The 14,214-nt window shown below is 37.0% G+C and overlaps 1 protein-coding gene across 11 annotated transcripts in view; it reads right to left on the bottom strand.

Annotated features, from left to right (window-relative positions):
- The window catches only part of LOC121304414 (transcription factor 4-like), a 172,921-nt gene that overhangs the window by 117,676 nt on the left and 41,031 nt on the right, over window positions 1–14,214 (bottom strand). The gene's annotated exons all lie outside the window — the stretch shown is intronic.

Below are 14,214 nucleotides of genomic sequence, written 5' to 3' on the forward strand. Positions count from 1 at the left end.
ATGTAGTGGCACTCTATTACAATCAGCTTAACACAAAAGAGCTCAGAGCAGTACACATCTAGATCAAGGTAAGCCTCTCCTCCACAATACATAGCAATTCTTAAAACGGTAAGACCACCCGTCTCGCAATTTACTCAGATCTGTCAGCCAGGAATTAGTTTCTCATGATGCACTAACCATTTGTGCATCACAATGATACTAGTTATTTGACCCCTGTTGTGTGACATGTCTGCCGGCAGCTTGTTTCTGTGTATGTTAGGAGGAGGCAATACAATAACCAGTGAGGGTCACATGCTCAGGTTTCATGGAGAAGTGTTCTTAGGTGAAATAAGGAAAGAAAATAATCTTTAGAATGAATGGCTTTCAACAGTGTAACATGTTTTCCGTGTTCATTCAGATTTACTCAAGCCCTTGTTTTAAAAGGGATTTATTTATTTATTTATTTAACAGTGATTTTAAACAAATTCTGCAGCCCTCAGACACTTCTGTAATGTTTAGTTTCAATAGTCCACGTGCACAGATTAAGAACTATAATAGTTTACAGTAATCCAAATAATGGCCCCATAAAAGAAAATATTAATAAACATAATAAATACCGGTGAATTAAAATTCACTCTACCATTATCTTAAACATATTTGGCAGATTACCATTTAGAATGAGATGATTTTTTTTGTGTGTGTCTATTTGACAAACTCTAAAAACTCAAACTTTATTACAGTAATCCGTTGCGTATCTGACTGCAATGTGACCAAAGTAAGTACGGATATGTAAAAAGTCAGATAAATGAATCCCGTTTTAAATACCTTTATATACAGCTGTAACAATTACTTTATTCACACAATTATTGTTTTGAGATGCAGTTTTTATTAGTAAGCTCCCCTAAATCCCTTGTTTAGAAAGATATAGGGTAGTGATGCTTGTGAAAGAGTAGCCGTGTGGGTGCGTGCATTCGTTGCTGAGCGACAGGTATGAGATCGAGACGGATGTGGGCATTGATACGCCCTGAAGGCGAACAGGATTTACTTACTTATCAGCACACTGAACATCTCAAGTGACACTGCCATTAATGGTAGTGCACGGAGTATATACAACACACTGTATGGAAACTAATAAGCTAACACTGCTGAAGACATGATCATGGTGGATAAAAGGTGTGGATATGTGACCGATGGATACACGATGGATTACTTTGTATTAAAAAAAAATGGAAAAACAACACTGAAGTATTGATGATTAAACACACAACAGGTTTGTCAAAATAAAACATCTAAGGATGGCGACTGTAGAATACTAGTTAGTTCAGCATACCCTTATAAAAGTTTACCATGGCAATTTTGCCGTTATCCCATGCTATACTTTTCCTATAGTTATACTATGCATTTACCATAGTTTACCAGGATTCTCTATGTTGTTTTTGTTCTTTGTTTTACAATGCTTGCCTATGCTTCACCTTGCTGTGACTGCATTTTACTACTCGTTGCTATGCTTTTACTACTGTAAACTTTTATAAGGGCACATACAGTTCTAAAGAAGAAATCACTGTTCATATTGAACAGCCTACACAACTAAATATGTATATCCCTTTCAAAATAATCTTGTGATTTACATTCATAGCTATGGCTTATTATACTGTAAACTTTATGGGAAAGTTTCAGTTCGGCCTAACACTATTTAAAAAGTCCCTTTCAAATCGAGTATACAGTCATTCCTAGATCAACACAAGATAATGGGGATTTAATATGTACATGTATATGGATCAAAATTGGTCATAATGTGATTTTAAGCATGAGTACATTCAATACGTTACATGTACGATGAATACACGGGGCTGAACGTCAGAACAATTTGTACGTACGAAACGTATTAGTTAACGTGTGGTTTGCCAACGGTCCCCATCCAGGTTTCTGTGTCATACCCGTCGCTCAGAATTGATACGGCCCTTGAAGTTTAGTCGTACTTTGTAGCTCGTGACGTAGCACGGAAAGGCCTTTTTTCCTCGATTAGTCTACAGACCGAGCCCCTCGACAATTGCCGTACCGTCAGACTGCGAGAGCACCTGCCTTTATAGACCTTTTCTGTTACCATTGTTGAACGTGAATTAAGTGTCGATTTATTTCAATATCTTGTCTTAATTTAAAACAGTCTCCAAAGGTGTTCAACTAAGGTTAATTTGGGTGCTAAATAACCCACTTTGTATTTTTGTCTTTCATTAATTATAGTTTGGGTCAATAGAAAAAACAATAACCTTTTGTCAGGTATGTAATTAACTTTTGGGGTTTTTTTTTTTTTTTTTTTTTTTTCTTGGAAGGGGGTTAGGGGAAAAAATGATTGCAGTAGCTGGTCTACTTTTGCATTTTAACATAAGTACTTCATAGGTTTTTTTTTTATTCTATATTTATTAGAAGGTGGCAGCTCTTCAGTAGGCTATATGCTGGTGTACTAACGTAACACCATGTTGTAGCTTACCCAATTAATCTTTTTTAATGCTAGCAATTAAAATTCTTTAGTCTCAGACTATCCCCTTGCAATTGCCAGTTTTTATACAGTACAACATTTGTTATAGGTAGAGCACCTGTCTTTAGGTGACTGAATTTTTTAACTTGAACATCGTCACTGTAATTAAAATGAAACTGGCTATTAAAACCACCTGTCTCTCATGGGCCACATTTGTAATTTGTATAGGATTTAGTATAAAATCAATTTTACACTGGACCTTTGTTGGCAATATTAGAACTAAAGTTAATGTGTGCCTCTAAAATAAACCACAAGCCTTTGCAAAATTAGAATTTCTAATTAGAAATTAGAAATTTGTTTTGATGAGTTGGGCATTTCAGCAAGAAAAAAATGTATCAGAAACCATGTTTGATTTCATAAAAATCTATGAAATAAACATACATAATCTTGAGAAGAAAACCATTCTGAATAGTTAACAATATTACTGTAGGTTAAACTTTTGTATTATCTGTTATGCTTGTGAAAAAGCATTATGGGCCCGATATTTGAAAGGTTTGCGCACCGTGCAGAGGGGTATGCACGTCGCAAATGGCCGTTGTGTGAAAACTGTGCCAAGTTGCCATATTCGAAACATCCTTTTGCGCATCACAATCCATTCTGTGCTGTGCAGAATTAAAATGTATGCATCGCGCAATATGGGGGGAGTGGCTGACAATATGTGTGATCCTGGTATATTCGAAGGGATGCGCCAAGCACAAAACCAGTTTTGTGACGCGCAGAATAAGGATTGTAAAAGGACTGCGTTAACTACGCACACACTACCATTCCAGCACTGACTACAAACAAGCAACAATGGGAAGTGTGGGTAGCATGCAGCGTGTCTGTCAACGTGTGGATGTGAATGATGCAAGGCACACCCAGCAACAGCAACCCCAACACAGGCGAAGATATGCTGAAAGGGTGCACCAGCCTCAGCAAACACGAGGCGCTCAGCAATGAGCAAATTGTGTCCAGGTATCATCTCAACTCATCTAGCCACACGCTGCATGATGATCTGGTTAGAACAAATCTGTGCAGTCGTGCCTTGTCTGAGCAGTGTCTGTCTGTATGTGTATCCTGGCTACCGGGACCTTCCAGAAGGTAGCAGGTGATACAGTGAGGATCACCCAGTCAGCCATGTTCGCCACCTCGACCGGTTCATAACCGCGTTGCTGCGACGTGCTGAGGAACATATTAAATTCCCCAGTACCAGAGCAAACAGTGAGGAGATAATGCAGTGTTTTTATCAGGTCGCGCACCTGCTGCGCATGGTTGGTGCAATTGACTGCACCCATACTGCTATCCGGGTTACCTGTTCCAGTTGTCCTGTTCTATCAAGATTCCAGTTGTATTTGGAATAGTGGGAAATTTGAATAGCTATTCCATGCCATGTAAACAGGATATTCCAAATGAATCCGTCCGTATTCTGGATACCAGTATTCCGAAAACGTGATACGTTTTCCTAAAATCAGACCGGTGATACGATCAACCAATCAAAGACCTGTATTTTCTCTGCAGCAGTCCAATCATAAGTTAGCTGAGGCGGGACAAACAGTTCTGTTAACTGTAATTTCTGGCCGTTTTTATGCAGCTGTCCAGTTTGCTGAATGTCGGTGTTGCTAATTGTACAGAGACTGTTCATTTACTGAGAAATCATAGTAGGCTACAATTAACATTTTAGGAGCGTATTTAGAATTATGATTCTTATGAAAAAATGGCAGAACGAAAAAAATCCACTCCGGCAACACTCAAAAGCTTACAAACTAGGCTTAATCATGGTGTTCAAATGGGTGAGTAGAATGAATAACATAACGCATTTCTGTGTATTGTGTATATAAAAATGCTTGATTGATGTCAAGCTTGATTTGCAGGTGAATGACCTCTTTACATTTACAAATCAGAGATTGTGCTACCACAGTAGACTTTGTCAACAGCACGACTTATATAAAAAAAAAATCATTCAGAAAAAAAAAGATTGTATACAAAGCCTTTTTAAAAAAATTTTACTTCAAAAACATACAGCTTTGTCGGATCAGCTGGCCTTTAAAAGAAACCTATATAGTATTTCCTTGTGATACAATACTGTCCTATTCAATTAAACAGTGGCATTATCAGTACATTATTTTGAAAACTCAACACCTAGCTATGGAGCTAATTGTGCATATGAATGGTCCATATGTATGTGTGCACGATATATTGTGTGGTCTCATCTGCTGTCACATCGGTACATACTGTGGCAATTTCTTTCTAGTTCCTAAGGTTGAGGTTTGAGGCTACTGTGAACAGGAAGAACAACACTATATGTGAAAGAGTGCACCACCAGAAAGTTGAAATCTACCAGGGTTAGTGATGGAACATTCAAAATATCAGACTTCCAAACAGTGCTGTACGACTGTGAATATATTTTAACCATTCATTTAGTTTCCAAATTGATACAAAGGTAGAAAAACACAATGGGTAGAATTATTTTAAACGCTTCTCCAATTTTACAAATATAGAGGTATTCGCAGAATTATCTGACTTTTCTATTTCAATTAATGTTTTATAAATCAAGAACAACTCAAAATGTAAAATGTGGCTGCTTGTTCCATAAACAATTTAATACTGGTGGGCTCTAGGGTTAGGTACAAAGCCTAGAGTTTCTGCAAAGTAATGGAACTAGCTGTCAGATACAGTTGCACTTGGTTAAATTCTGTTCAAACCACAAGCAATTGAAAATGGCAATGAAATCGAAATAACTAGTTAATGTTTAAAGGACATCTTGATTCATGTTGTTCTCATTCTTAAAGAAGTATTGTAGTTTTTAAAAAAAAAAAAAAAAAAAAACCCTTTCAACTCCTTCCCACACACAGTTAATGCCCAAATGATAGCTTGGATGTAGTATTTTGTGGACACACTGGTTAAATACAAGATCTCAGCTTTTCTAGGACACTTTGGCGACTTTCCTAAGAGATGGGGCACACAGATGTTCCAGTCACGTCTTTGAACATTTCGCTGTTTCGCCAATTGGCTGAGACAACACATAATTTTTTACTGTGGTATCCTACCACTTCTTTTCTTGTTTTGATGATCAAATGTAGTACAATGGGCTGATCTCTCTTTAAATAATATTGCTAACTGGTGGCATCTAAGTTTGCAGCTTTAATGTAGAGTGATTCATGCTCGCTCATGCCACCACACTCTGCTTTGCTGCAGCTCTCACTCTGTCTTCACCCTACCCTCATGCTGCCTTCACGCGACACTCTTATTGTGGTCAATGAGGGAACTGCAGAATTACAGACAGCAATATGTGTTGAATGGATCTAAACACAGATCACAAGAAATCCAGAGATGAAAGGGAAATCTAGAGAAGAAAGAGTTCTTTAACAATAGCCGTCATTTTGATTTCATTATGTACACAATACATTTAGACACCCCCCCCCCCCCCCCCTCCCTTTTCTTTAATTTTCGTTTTCCAATATTATATTGACAGTATTTCCTGCAGTCCATAGGCACTGACTTATTTTTGCCACTGGGTACTTTGTGAAATATGTGATGTGTGTGTGGGGGTGGGGGGTAGTGGTTTGTGGAGTTAAGGGTATACAACCTCTAATTAAAATTCTGAAATAATAAGTACTCACCAACATATGGGATTAATTAACGTCGCATTTTTTTGCAGACTGTCACTGTAGAATGCCAGACAGTGGAGATACCTCACCTGGATTAGCCGACCTCGACCACCATGTTGGTGACTGCAGTTCTTTTGGTAGCGGGCACCTAGTTGTTCTTTTTTCTTTAACCAATCTTTTTTTTTACCCTGACACACAATGCACATATGTGCATAGCCTATGCGAGATGCCAAATGTCTATAGAGTTTACACGTAATGCCATTTTTAAGGTTTATGTACATATGAAGAATGCTGTGTATAGTAAGGACTTTTAAAAAAAAAAAAAGAGTAAAACTTTCACGAAACAATTTTTTTCCTTAACTGCTGCAGCCCCCCATTTATTAGAGCGAAAGCGGAAGGTGTAAATGGGCACCCGAGTGCCCATCACATGCAAATCAACCTAATGCTCAAACTAATGAATGAGGGGGGAAATAAATACATGATACATCTCAAATGACACATTTGGGGTTACTTGTTGATGAATTCCATTTTTATTTAATTCAGTTTACTTAAGGATTTTTTTTGTGAATAGGACTTATTACTATGTATAGTAATATGCACATGCAGTTGTATTTAATTATTGTTCTTATTTTCTGGCACACATTACTGCATGGATTATTGTAGATTAATATCTCCACTTTATTCTATTAGGAAATTGGTTGCTGGTTGCACCTTCTAGGACACTTAAGTCTGGCAAAAAATAAAGGCTTTAAGAACTGATATTACACGAAGATAAATGAACAGCAGTTCTATCGATACCCCATTAACACTACAGGCATCATTTAATGTTAAAAAATTCTCCAACAAGCCTTGTCTATTGATCTGACCGAAGTTGATTGTTTCTGCTGAAAATATTTCACTTTTAAAAAGTCCATTATTAACTGGTGCTATAAAATAAAAAAAGCCCCCTCCCAGTAATGCCAGATGTTTGCAGCTGCCTAACAGCAGACATCCTTCAGAAGCTGTCTCTGCAGACTGCTTTGTAGAGGCTTCAGTAATTGTGTGCTTGCAGGACCGGGACAGCAGGACCTGGACAGTGGGAAGGCTTACAGTGTTGTGGATGAAAAGACCAAGTAAAATGTACAGTAGTTGTGGATGAAAAGACTGAGTAAAATGTACAGTAGCAGCCTACTTCATACAAAATAAATCTGTAATGAGATTCCCGAGTGCAGAGCAGCATGGATATCAGAACTGCTACACAAATTGTCTCTGAAGTAGTGGTGATCACTTAACACCTCCTAGCTGAATGCCGGCCCAAAGGCTAATCAAGTACAAATCTGTGTATTTTTGTGTTTGTATAAGGTTGGCTAGGAAATGGACTGCAATAATTACTACACACGAAAATAATTTGTAATACAAGAAACTACCGTAAAAATCATTTTATAGATTGCACTGGCGTAAAAGTCACTCCTCCCTTTTTGAGACTGAGTTTAGGAAAACACAGTTTTTGTGTTAAAATAACTTTTTTTTTTTTTTTTTTTTTTTTTACAATAGATTTGTTCCTACACCGATTAATAAAGAAAGACACCCAGGTTTAGTTTTGAAATAACCCTTTGCAACATTTTATTCCATTAATAACTTCAGTGTTTTTAGTTTTTAGTTCAACTGCTAGAAGCTATTCCATTTCTTTTTAATTCTAAATAAGTAATTGGTTCAAGTCAATTTAAATGCACTGTCAAAATACATCAAATATACATATTGTAGTGATCCGTGCATTTGTGTTTATGTACTGTATTCCCTGTCTATTTGCATGTTGTGTGTTATTCCCTCCCCGCTGTAATCCGCCATTGCCCGTTTATCTTTTGCGTGTATTCCTGAACCATAGACCAGTGGTGTGTGTGTGTGTCATATATATATATATATATATATAAGAGAAATAATGTGTCAGATATCAAAGTGGATATGAGAATGGCAGTGCTGAAGCCAATTTGGTTAAAAACATAAAAAAGTAGACTGGACATTTCTGGACAACGGATTTAAAAAAGTGTAGAATTGATGATTCGATCAGAAACCCAGAGGCTCTGTAAACTGCCTGTAGTAGGACTGCTCTTTTTATGTTAAGCATTTGTGTGTGTGTGTGTGTGTGTGTGTGTGTGTGTGTGTGTGTGTGTGTGTGTGTGTTTTTTTTTTTTTTTTTACAATGGTTTAATTAACAACCAAAATTGTTTGTGTCAGACTTGTTGAAAGTCTGTAACAAAAAATGTTATTGTCGATAAGGCTATTAGTGCAGGCACTGTGCAAGCACCGCATAGTCCATAAAACGTTAAAACATTTTGCACCGTATAAAACGGAGCTGATTCTGCCAGTGCTTGCTAGTCTTTTAACCAGTTTGAAATGATTTTGAAGCAAATAAAAGTATTTTCGTTTCAGCTTATTGTTAAGATTGCACACGTGGCAATACTGCCCTATTACTGCATGGCAGAACTGTGATTGTTCCACTGTGTTATAAAACAGAGATAGCAAATGCTTATCGTAAAAGTTTACTGGTTCTTGAAATTAAGGGCCATATAGGAATGATAAATACTGTAAGTGATTAGAAGGCCTTCTTTGTTGTTCTCCAAGTTGCTGCAGTTACACTGCGGACGCCCCAACAAGTTGCTGTAAATGAGATACTGTTTTAGCAGGCATATTTAATTATTTATTTAAATGTTTTTGGAATTAAAAGTATAAATGCAAAATTGTGACTTTTGTGAACGTGCTGTGAAATCCCCCAATGTAGCAAATCCGCCGAATTTAATACCAGCTGAAATTTCCTGTTATACGGTATATATTAACTTAAAACAAATCAAAATCAAAAACAAGTTTGCTGACTGTGCTGTGCATCTGACTGCTGCCTTTTAAGCTTGCAAATTTTTTAGCTGGCCCATTGCCACCTGGTAATGTATGTTGTTTATAAGCTTATCCACGTTAGTAAGTGTTGGTTACAAATCAGTAAACTGTAATTTGTTGTTTAGTTTGCTCTTACTATGATGGATCGGTGGCTGTGTCTGTGCACATAACACACAGACACGTTTTTTTTGTTTGCAGTGACATAAAAGATTGTCGTCACTGTATTTCTATTCGGTGTCCGTACAACCATTGTTTTTTTGTTTTTTTGTTTTTTTTTTACCAGTATACGTACGTACATGTGTGTGTGTATGTTGGGGGGGGGGCGTCAAGTACCACAGACAAAAGAGGAAGGGGGGCGCAGCCCAAAAAGTTTGAGAACTACTGCCATAGACAATAGTTCCAGCTGCACTGGCTGTTACAAATTAGTTGTATTAATTCAAATTTAAAAGAAAAGTACTAAACAGTGCTGCTTGCACCAATTAAAAAAGCAAATAAAAAATAAACACAGTACACCATCTAATAACCAGTAAGCAAAACATCTTAGTGTTGCATATGATGCAGTACAATTGAATTCCATTTACAGCTGTAAAAATATATTAATTTTCCTTTGTTAATCAGAACCATGCACATACTTTACAAGTGTACTACTGTGTTACAGTATGTTATGTATTAAAGTCATTCAGCGTACTCCATTCAAACAATGTTTCTACATTGGGTCATAAACATGTTCCTGCGCTATCAGCTCATTTTTCTTTCACCATATGTAAGTTTGTCTTTGTTTCGTCTCCAGTCACATACTGTTTTTTTCAGCACTGTGATGTATTTGGGCAAATTCAACAATGCGCAATTTCAAACCTGTTATGTAGCATTTTCGTTTTTGTCTGACAGTCCTGCTTTATCCAGTGTAACCAAGCCTTTGGCTCTGGGGTTCGTTGTGCATGAGTTACTTGACCGAACACAGGAATTTCTCTTTTTCAGTGCATACTTTTATTCACACAATACAATAAACAAACAAACAAAACAAACCAACTCCAACCTGGAGTGCTAAAGTAAGCTTTTTGTTTTCTTTCTGATTAATCCTAACTAGTTAACAGTTTGTATTGTTTTGTTTCAAAGAAAATGCTCTAAAATTTACAATTTCATTTATTTAAATGTTTGAGTAATTGTAAAGATAGTACATGTACCGTTTGGGCAATGTGGGCAATAGTCCTTACAGTATCAGTACACTAGAGTGGGCATTTTTAGTAGACTACAGTAGTTGCCAGACTTTTTAAACAGAACCGCATAGGCCTTTTTGAGAGAAAGATTTCTGTAGTGTTTTCCTGTTTCAGCAGTTTTTTTACATTAGTCTAAAGTTTTTTTTGTATACATATCTTACTATTTTAGTGTTAAAAGGTCCATAACGTTTATGTTATTCACATTCTTTTAATGCTGTGCTTTTACACAAAATACTGCCACCTCCCACACCCTGAGCAATAAGCCACATAAATAATTAAATTAAAAAGGGATATGACAAGTTTTATCTGGTTTACTGGAAACCACCAATAAAACTGACTTGCAATTCAGCAGTTAAATACAAAACCAAAACAGAGGAAAAACACTTAAATCGGAGAAAGACGTTTAGTGTGCTGGGCCTTTTCGCATGAGATCTCTTCAAAACTCAAGTGTATACTAATAACCCCGCCCCTATAGCAGATGCCAGTTCCTAATAAAAAGTAACTGCTACTAACTAAAATACATTATTGCTGCAAAGTCAGTGCTGAACATGTGATGAAAAGTAGTCTTCAAACAGATTCCATCAGAAAGCATTCGCCCCAGGTGTTTTCAATTACTTTTGTATTTTGATGTGCCAGTGCTCTACCAGCACAACCATAAAATCAAGATACTACAGTACTAATTACTTAGAAAAATGGGTTTCTTCGTGGCTATATATAACTTGCGTACGTCGGCCAGTGGATTAAATGCAACATTGACTTGTTTTGAAACACAGGTGCTTTATCAAAAATGACAACTGCATTAAAGCCTTGGTATGTAGCTTGCCATTTGGAAAAAAACACAGAAACAGCAAAATAGACAGAGGTTGTTTCACTGTACAAAAGCTATGATATTCCACACAAAGCAGTTATTTTAACAGAGGCTACATGTCAAATGTGCATTAAAATATCCAGTAAACTTAAGCCTGTTTCATGTATTTGACCATGTCCAGTATTTCTTCTGGCACAACATTTATTTTATTTCTTTTTTTAATAAAACTGTCTAAAATGTTCGATCCATTTATACATTCTAAAGGTGTGGTACTAAAAACAGACAGGGGTCAATGTAATTTATCTCTAAAATGGTGCTGGATCTAAATACAGTGCTACCATCATTTACATTATTTAAATATGAACCTTCCTGGCGTTTAGATATTTTACAGAAAGAAATACATTGAAAAGACTCACATGCAATCTTACTCTAGTTTAGGTCATCTATGTAAATCAGAAACAGGAAAAAGTCCACACATATACACAGTTCAGTCCCACCATATACAAAAATCTACCATAAATACAGACTTACAAACCTAAACCAGACTTTTGCTTAGAATAAGGTAACCATTGCAAAAACTAAATTAACACCGATTGGTTTAGATCTAGCATGAGCTCATGTGTCCTATTTCACAGAAAATTAAAATAGTATATTTAAAACTAGAAATTATGTCTCTTGTGAGTACAGTAAATGCACTTCCAAACTAGTAAATGAAACAAATAATGACAAGAAGTCACAGCATGACTCCAAATTGTGTAATGGGATATTTCGTAACAGCATGCATACTTGAACCCATTCAGTTTATTACTGGAAGTTCAGATTTCTATGGAGTCCCATTTCTAAAGGAATGCTTGTATACAATTTGAAAAAAAACGACTGCGTGATTCAAATCATGTCATCTTTACAGTAAAAAAGATATCATAAGGAAATGGTAGATCAAGATGTTTCAGTAGTATGTACACTATGAACATATTACAGTAATCTGCCCTAACCGTTTATCCGCCATGATCAACCTCTTCAGCAAAGTTTGTTTGTTATTGAACACAGAAGATCAGTTTAGAGATTGCAGATCCCACCAAAGTTGTTGAACAATGTGTTGTATGTGCCCTGCCATTGCTGGTAGTGTTACATGAGCTGTTCAGTGTGTTGATATGTAAAATAATCCTGTTCACTGCAGGGCGTATCAACTTCAACCTCTGTCTCAATCTCCTGCCTAAGGAGCGAATGCGCGCACCCACACGGCAGACGGCTACTCTGTCACAAGCATTACTACCCTGTATCTTTCTAAACAAGGGATTTAGAAGAGCTCCCTAATAAAAGTTGAATCTCAAAACAATAATTGTGTGAATATAGTCATTGTTACAGATGTGAATGGTATTTAATTCTCTTATCCGACTTTTTACTTTTTTTAAATACATTTAGTCGTCGCTAATTATTATTTTCATTATTTTATCCCCAATTTAGTAATGTCCAATTATTTTTGGTCTCAGCTCACCACTACAACCCCCGTGCTGACTCGGGAGGGGCGAAGACTAACACATGCTGTCCTCCGAAGCGTGTGTCGTCAGCCGCCCACATCTTTACACACTACAGACTCACCCTGCAGCCACCTCAAAGCTACAGCGTCGGAGGTCAACACAGCTCCGGGCAGCTTACAGGCAAGTCCACAGGCGCCCGGCCAGACTACAGGGGTCGCTGGTGCGTAGTGAGCTGAGGACACCTTGGCCGACCTAGCCCTCCCCTCCCCCCGGGCGGCGCTCGGCCAATTGGGTGCAACCCCCTAGGAACACCTGGTCACGGTCGGCAGTGACATAGCCTGGATCTGAACTTGCAACCTCCAGGCTATAGGGCACATCCGCGTGGATCGCTTTTACTGGATGCGCCACTATATGAGATGGAGTATTGTAAAAATTTTATTTTATTTTTTTTATTATTATTCTTTAAAAACCATAGTTAACTTAGCACACTACAAGGGTCTCTAAAATCAATCTGAAGTAAACCGACTGAATCATTGAACTGTAATATAATAAATCAAGGAAGCAGAGTACACATTGAAGCCTGAGCAGCAAGTTCTGAGGGGAACTGGACAGAAGAAATCTTTTGTAAAGGGAAACAGCTGGAAACAGGAAGCCTGTTTTAGCTTTCATCCTGCCTGCTTTGATACAGGGCATCTTGTGTCATAAGAATGGAAAGAGATTCATGGGGTGGGACCATCAAGGGCAGAGCTAAATATATGTGTGATGCTTTTAAAAAGAAAAAAAAAGAAAGAAAAAAAAAAAATATTGTAAATGTGTTGCAACTCTCCGCAGTTCGTTGCCCCATTAAAAGCAGACCCAGACACACATTGCTGAAGTTTTAAAGCACTTGCGCACAATTTTTAATAATTACACCCCCACCGAGCACTAACTAAAACACCATCAGGAACCTAAACTAACAACAGGACAGCTAAGCTGTTTACCTGTGAACAAAAAAACAAAACAAACATCGGTTTAACACTACCTTTCTTTTGTTCTTTACTGTTGAACACACTCCCAACCGGGCTCTTCACTCTTCAGCAGCCCAGAACAAACTGGCTGCACTCCTTATAAGCCATGCACCTGGCTCTAATTTGCAATCATAGCCAGGTGCATAATTTCTCAATTGGCGGCTCGTCAGCCCCGTGGCCTTCTGGGAACTGTAGTCCTGCTCCCCAGGACTACAGTTTCTCCGCACCCTGTTCCACAATTACATATATATATATATATATATATATATATATATATATTATATATATATATATATATATATATATATATATATATATATATATATATATATATATATATATATATATATATATATATATATATATATATATATATATATATAATATCAATATATATATATATATATATATAGCTCTCTCTCTCGGAGAGAGAGAGGGGCCTTCTTCAACTAGTGAGATAACAAAGGCACGGTTATACCAGTTTAAATCTGAATATTTGCATATAAGCATGGGTAAGAGAGGATAAAGTGCCAGTTTCCAGTACCTAAGGAAGCCTGTGATCTTATTTGGCAGCATACTTGTAAATCCAGGAAACCCAGAGCAAGGATAAAGGGGTCCAGCTTTTATGTGAAATAAGAATGGTACTATAATGTTAAAGAGAAACAAAATACGACAGTAGCAGGGGGCATGTGTAATTCAATAAAATTAAAACAAAATGGTAACTATGTAATAAA

Source organism: Polyodon spathula, chromosome 2, assembly GCF_017654505.1.
Source record: "Polyodon spathula isolate WHYD16114869_AA chromosome 2, ASM1765450v1, whole genome shotgun sequence".
Taxonomy (NCBI): Eukaryota; Metazoa; Chordata; class Actinopteri; order Acipenseriformes; family Polyodontidae; genus Polyodon; species Polyodon spathula.